The following is an 8,451-nucleotide window of genomic DNA, read 5'->3' as shown; positions in this document are numbered from 1 at the left end:
TCTATGAGAATTATGGGTCCTAATGTGCCCCATGAAAACATTGTTCCTGGGCTAGAAACCATGAAATCCTGGGCGAGCTCATTGTTATAGATCATGGGTTTCCAACTGGCAGCCCGGGGGCCGCATCCGACCCACGAAGCCTTTTTTTGTGGCCCGCAAACTAAAATATATTAGTTGTCACTTTTTTGCGGACAATCTTCGTAAAAAATCTATGTGGGTTTACAATACTTTTCTCGTTAATAAAAACCTAATTTCTTCGTTTCTGTGAAATTTAACATACTAACGGTGCAAATAAATTGATTTCTTAGGTTTTGCATCCAAGAAAATATTTATTCAATAATCGCGTATGTTGCTCTTTTTTGTTTTATTTTTTTTCGTATTTTGTGAATATAATGTAGCATGTGCGTATCAGAAATTTTCTCGAAAAAATTCTCCGATTTAACTTATTGAAACCACTAATTTTGGATGAAAGTATTTACACACACATTTGTAAACTTTTAATTTAAATAACTATTCTCTTTTGGTTGCAGCAGACAAACCTCAATTTTCTCATTGAATATTGTGTGTGCTACTTTGTAAGTTTTAATACCAACCTTTTCAAAGTTTGGTATCTTAACAATTAGATATCTGTTGCACATTAGTTGTTTAATACATAGGTGCACATCAAAGTTATTGTAGTCCGAATTTTTATTATTTATTTAATATTTTTGAAAATCTTATTTATAACAATTAAATATTTTTAAAAATCTACTTATTTTAATTTGTAATTCAATACTTTTGTTTTGTACAACTTGGTAAAAATCTGACAGTAATATTTAATGTTCCTTCAAACATAAAAGAGTCCTACATAAAATTTTGATAAAGTTGCGGCCCGCCATTTGATTTTTGTTTTTAATTGCGGCCCCCGGCCTCATGTAAGTTGGAAACCCCTGTTATAGATGGAGGCTGGTCATAATATAATGGCTCTTCGGTGTATAACCACCCTTATATGTATATTATAAACACCCTTAATTTTCCTTTACTTAGAACTCCATTAAACCAAAAAAAGTGAAGGAAAATAAATATATCTCGTGCGACAAAACAACTATTTTTCTTATTTTAACCTACAAATAATTCAAATTGTTGTGTATTCGAAATTTTCGTAAGAAACTTGAAGATAGAAATTATTTTTTTTTTACCAAAAGAACAGCAAGCGCTTTTGAAACATTTAATGTGTGATAAAAGGTTTTCCTAAAATTATTAATTTAAAACTATTTTTTTAAACTTTTTCACGTATGTTCTTAATTACTATACAAGATAATTTAAAGGAATTTTTCTTTTAATTTAAGAAGTTCCAAACACAAAAAATTGTAAAAAAAGAAAAGTATATTTTAATTTTTTTAAACCATTGAAAAGTAGTGTAACGCAGTAAATATAAATGGTTTGAGGTAATACAGTGATAAACCACGCCTTTTCAAAAGCTCTATTTTTACAGCAACCTGTTCCTTAGTATTATTTCCCTGATAGTTTCTTGACAAATTTTTGAATCTTCTACTAGATCATTGCTTTTCAACAGCTGGTCCATGGACTGGTGGTGGGTCTCAAACATTATTTACAGATCCGATATTAGGTAGACTTTTTTTGCAAAAAGGAATGGTTAGCTAAGCATTCTTACCTATTACATTTCCACGTATAACTTTAAACTATACTAATAAAAACTAACAAACTAAAACTAATTCTTTTAAGCAAAAATAATGTCATTTTCAACTTAAAGAATAAGATCGATGATTTCAAGTAAAAAAGTAAAGTTTGGTTACAAATGTATACTTCCCAACTTTATATAAATGATCTTCCTCTGTTTTAGTATTTAATAAAAATAAGGACGGTTTTGCGAAAAATTGAAAATAGTGATGCATAACTAATGTTTGCAACGATAACATTTTTTTACTATCTGTTATAGAGAATAAATTATTCATTAAAAAAAATTATGTTCGCGAAAGGCGAAATAAATTATTCTAGTATCCAGCGTTTACATCTCATCTTTAATTATGTTTTCCCTAAGAGCAGGATATTAAAAAAGCAGTAAAACTATAGTTCTCCTTTAAGTGAAAAATCATGATTAAAATATTCTAGAAAACCAGCAATTGGTATGTTTTAACCACATAAGAAACAATTCTAAACATTTTGACGCTAAATAAATCATTCTGATGAATAACTTGTCAACGCCTCCCCCAACACGATTAAATAAATCGTCTCATGTTTTTTGAAAGAAAATGCGTTATAAATTTAAGAGAAACGAAAATCCATATTGCATTGATGCATTTTTAGGTAAAAAGAATTAATTTCCAGTCTCTTTAAATCCATTATTAATTAATTCTGTTGTATAACGAAAAAATATAAATTAATTTCTGATATCGAAAGAGATAAAGCACGTTTCTAAGCAAGTGAAAAAATGGTCAAATATCATTTTGTTGCAATGACATAATCTGGGTATATAATAAAGCTGGTATACGCTAAGAACATAAATTTGGAAGTTTATCTTCTCACGTTATTAAAATTTAACATTCGAGAAACATATTAGTTAATGAAATTTGTTCGTTAGTCATTCAAGTTTTATTTAGAGGAATGAAACTGGATTAGAAGAAATTAATTAGATGAAACGCTGATTAGATAGAAATTAAACGTTTATGAAATTTGTGCGTTAATCATTCAAGCACTATTTAGAGGAATGAAACTGGATTAGATTAAATTAATTAGAGGAAACGCAGATTAGACTGAAATAAAACGTTTATGAAATTTGTGAGTTAGTCATTAAAGCGTTATTTAAAAGAATGAAACTGAATTAGATGAAATTAATCAGATGAAACGCAACTTACAGTCACAGCAGATACAAATGAAACGTTATAGAAATTTGCACGTTAGTCATTCAAGCGTTATTAAGAAGAATGAAGCCGGATTAGATGAAATTAATTAGATGAAGAGTAGCTTAGATAGGAATAAAGCGTTTATGAAATTTTTACGTTAGTCATTAAAGCGTTATTCAAAAGAATGAAACCGGATTAGATGAAATTAATCAGATGAAACTTAATTTACAGTCACAGCAGATACAAATGAAACGTAATAGAAATTTGCACGCTAGTCATTCAAGCGCTATTTCGAGGAATGAAACTAGATCATATGAAATTAATTAGATCAAGCGTAGTTCAGATAGGAATAAAACGTTTATGAAATTTTTACGTTAGTCATTAAAGCGTTATTTAAAAGAATGAAACCGGATTAGATGAAATTATTCAGATGAAACGTAATTTACAGTCACAGCAGATACAAATGAAACGTAATAGAAATTTGCACGCTAGCCATTCAAGCGCTATTTCGAGGAATGAAACTAGATTATATGAAATTAATTAGATCAAGCTTAGCTTAGATAGGAATAAAACGTTTATGAAATTTTTACGTTAGTCATTAAAGCGTTATTTAAAAGAATGAAACCGGATTAGATGAAATTAATCAGATGAAACGTAATTTACAGTCACAGCAGATACAAATGAAACGCAATAGAAATTTGCACGCTAGTCATTCAAGCGCTATTTCGAGGAATGAAACTAGATCATATGAAATTAATTAGATCAAGCGTAGCTTAGATAGGAATAAAACGTTTATAAAAATTTTACGTTAGTCATTAAAGCGTTATTTAAAAGAATGAAACCGGATTAGATGAAATTAATCAGATGAAACGTAATTTACAGTCACAGCAGATACAAATGAAACGTAATAGAAATTTGCACGCTAGTCATTCAAGCGCTATTTCGAGGAATGAAACTAGATCATATGAAATTAATTAGATCAAGCGTAGCTTAGATAGGAATAAAACGTTTATGAAATTTTTACGTTAGTCATTAAAGCGTTATTTAAAAGAATGAAACCGCATTAGATGAAATTAATCAGATGAAACGTAATTTACAGTCACAGCAGATACAAATGAAACGTAATAGAAATTTGCACGCTAGTCATTCAAGCGCTATTTCGAGGAATGAAACTAGATCATATGAAATTAATTAGATCAAGCGTAGCTTAGATAGGAATAAAACGTTTATAAAATTTTTACGTTAGTCATTAAAGCGTTATTTAAAAGAATGAAACCGTATTAGATGAAATTAATCAGATGAAACGTAATTTACAGTCACAGCAGATACAAATGAAACGTAATAGAAATTTGCACGCTAGTCATTCAAGCGCTATTTCGAGGAATGAAACTAGATTATATGAAATTAATTAGATCAAGCGTAGCTTAGATAGGAATAAAACGTTTATGAAATTTTTACGTTAGTCATAAAAGCGTTATTTAAAAGAATGAAACCGGATTAGAGGAAATTAATCAAATGAAACGTAATTTACAGTCGGAGCAGATACGAATAAAACGCTTATGAAATTTGTGCGTTAGTTATTCAAGCGCTATTTAGAGGAATGAAACTGGGTTAGATTAACGGGATTTAAAAGAGTTAACTAGATATGAAATGGCGCGAAACGTCAAAATGAAGAAAAGCAAAAGTTTTTTGAAAACTAAAAGCATTTGTGGTGTAATTTTCGAATACTTAAAAAGTCATTCAAAAACTAAATTGCCTGGACTCATCGAATCTGCAAATATTTAAAATTATTAATTGATTTCAATGATTTTCCTCGAGATCGAGAAATCTCACCAAATCGGTATTTATTTTAGAAAGTGAATTTTTTTCTTTCAAAAATACTTCAGCTATTTTTTCGTTCCAGAACTCAGATAGTTTATTGCGACAAGATGGTGCATATCCCTTAAAGAAATAACATTGTTTCGAATTTAAGTAACTTATACTGTGGCTTTTTTTATTTCCCTTGGCGAAAGAGTTTCAAAAAACATCTTTAAACAGTAATTAACGACGCCAACAGAATAGTATCAGAAAGAATTTAAAAATAAAGTATCCCTGTTATTTTTTTAGGAATGTGTTTTTATATTTTTAGCATGTATTTTGATTTTTTTATAAGGGTATTTTATTAAAGATTTTTTTATACTTGATCAATGTACTCTGATTTTTTATTTTTTATTTACCTTATAAATTTACTATTCTGTTTTTTTATTAAAGAGTATGGATTTTTTCAATAATTGTATTTTGATTTTTTTACTGTTTATTGCATGAAAAATTACTTAGTAAAGAGGGGGCTAGTCAGGACATGAGACTAATAGGACATCTTGAACAGCATTTTTATTTAGGGGTCATTTTTAATAAGGGTTTCAGTTCGTAAATTGACAACATGGGTATACATACACTTACCTGTACAGTTGCATAATCACACTTGGAATACTTAGTAGAAATTTGTAAAAAAAAAGGTTTTTAATGTAAAAAATATCTTTCAAAGTTTCTCTTTACTTATTTATTGACATATTTTATTTTCAGAATTTCAACTGTAAAAATGATATATTAATAATGATACTATTTTTTACCTATTTTAATATAAACCTTTGCTCTGTATAGTTTAAATTAATCAGCATTAGGGTATAAGCAAACATGCGTCTTCGTGGGTCTAATGTGAGCATGTTTTAATCTGAATTTTTCATTTATAAGTTGGCATTTTTAGTCTGTTTTTTTTTTTTTTATAAATCGCAATGATATCAGATCGATATGAACAATTTCTTGACAACTCTGAGTCAATAGAAGTTAACAACTATTTGCTATATAGACAAGATTTCTTTCTTTTTAAAGGAAGAAACAGTGTTGTGCATTAGGTTGGTAGGAAGAGTGGAACATATTTTATGGATTTGAAGATCATGGTCTTAAATTCTTAAAAAAAGATGGGCATAGTTTTTCGAATCAGGAATCTTCCTTCTTCCCAGAAAAAATTGTCCCCAAATCTCAAGAGAAGAAGCAGTCACCAAACTTCTGTTAGCTGTAACTGGTTAAACTGTCAGGAATGCATCTTAATACACATTTTTAATTCAGACATTAAGGCACCAATAAGGCTTAGATTCAAATTAAGGCTTAGGTCATTTTGGCTTTGGATATATCTTTCTAAATTGTACCGAGTGACTACTGAACAAGTTATCAAGCTAGTCCATACTAGCCGCATAGAACTCGTGAGGACAAAAGAAAAAAAAATTAAAAATTAATATGGAAAACCATTACAACTCTGTAATTCCAGATATAAACCAGAATGCACCAAAACGTTGAAAAAATATTTTTAAAAAATACTTATTGAGTTAATTATATTTAATATGACTTTCTGACAGATTCGTTAAAAAATGTCTACAATAGCTCCCCTCTGTTCTATATTTCATTATATTTGTCTGAAAATGTATTTTAAATAATTTTTAAATAACAAGTTAAAATGAAAATAGGGCAAAGATTTTCTAGAAATCCATAATTTTCATTCAATTTTCAATGTATTATTAAATTTTACTTCGAAAACTTAATAATATCCATACTACATTACATAAATCTCAATTTTATAAACGAAGCAATCTCTAATAACTATTTCTTAGAAATACAGAAGACATTTTTACAATGAATCCATGGTACACAATTATTGACTTGCATTCAGTTTAATAAACTGCATTTATTTATCCGACGCCGAATCAGTAATTTCGATGAAATCTCGTCTTAAATTAAATCATAAATGTAACTATATAATCTACATAACTATCAAAAATGTAACTATAAATTATATATTTATGAAGAATTTTTAAACTAAAATTATTCGGTACGTGTTTGCTTTTCTAGTTTAATTCATCCTAACATTGATATTGTCCAATGCAAAGAATCATAAAATTTCGACGATGAGCAGAGAGAGTATCAATTATTAGTATCGCTTCCTTCAAAAAGATCGGTGATATTATTAGCAATTTCAGCGTATGTAATTTTAATTTTTTTTAAATAATAAATTAAAAGATAAAGAAAACTTTAATTTTCAATAAATATTGGGGAAAAGTCTTAATTTTTCATTGCATGGTCTTGATTACATTATTAATGAATTTGCTACTAAAATTACATAATACTCTGCATTACGAACATCTAAATCAGTGATTCTCAACCACTGTTCCGCGGCACTTTTGTGTGCCGTCAAATTCTTAAAATGTGCCGCCAAATATTAGAAATGATACAATAAAAATTATAATGCTTTTTTTTATTATGAGTAAAGTTTAAAGTTTAAATTAAAGAAAAGTGTGTGTACATATATATATATGTGTGTGTAATACAAAAATTAAATACTTTTGTATTAATAAAAGCATTAAAATTTCATTCGTTTTCATAAAATATCTTTGGTAAAGGATAAGGGTAGAAATTCTATTTTGGGACTTCAAGGCTAAAAACATGCCAATGAATAATAATTAGATTTATATTTCAAAGGAGAAGTTATTTTAAGATCTTTCACTTCCATATAAGGAAAGATTAAACGATTTGCTATGAGTAATAAATAAATTTGATGAGGCGTAAGAATACAAAAAAGGCAATAATGACTGGCCTCTTCACAACTTTTAATCATCCTATAAAATGCAGGAGCAATGTTTTTGCGTGGCTTTTTGGTATTTCATGCTTACAAATTAAACTCAGTCAGATCTGACTGAAACTCTCCCTCTCCGGCTGGAGAGGGGTGAAACTGCTATTTCACCATCGTTTCGTAAAATAAAAGATTATGCCGAAACTGGACTCATTAATCATGCTGTTTTGACTTCTAATTAACTAAAAAATATCGGTGTGGATACACCGTTATTTCATATATATATATATATATATATATATATATATACATATATATATATATATATATATATATATATATATATATATATATATATATATATATATATATATATATATATATATATATATATATATATATATATATATATATATATATATATATATATATATATATATATATATATATATATATATATATATATATATATATATATATATATATACTTTTTATATTTTTTCATGCTTTAACGGCGTGAATATCTTTGTCGGCGATTGAATTGTCTCTGACAATCTTAAAATAAGATGGAAGTGTTTAAAGTGTATATGACGCACAATTTTAAAAAATGTTGCAAGAGCTAATCATTAAAGAAAGCTATGCAATTAATAAACAAATTAACAAAGGTTAACTAAAAAAACAAATATATAAGAAACAAATTAACAAAGGATAACTAACAAAAATTAAGCTAACAATTAATAATTAGTAAAAAAACTAGTTAACAGGAAATCACAAAAAAATAACAGTTAATAACTATAGAAAACAAGCTAACAATTAATAACTAGCAAAAAAATAAATAACTGTTACAAACTAATAAAAAATTGGTCGAAAGAAATAATTAATCCCTTAATGAATGTGTTTTTGTAGTACATATTATTTTATTTCGCATTCAAAATTATTATCACAAGCTATTTAACACAGTGTCAAATTGGTAATTAAACAACTTTTAATCTAATTTTTTTCATTGTG

This window comes from Parasteatoda tepidariorum, chromosome 3 (assembly GCF_982258835.1).
Source record: "Parasteatoda tepidariorum strain Cologne lab strain chromosome 3, Ptep-v5.0, whole genome shotgun sequence".
Lineage (NCBI taxonomy): Eukaryota > Metazoa > Arthropoda > Arachnida > Araneae > Theridiidae > Parasteatoda > Parasteatoda tepidariorum.
Note: the sequence above shows the minus strand (reverse complement) of the source record.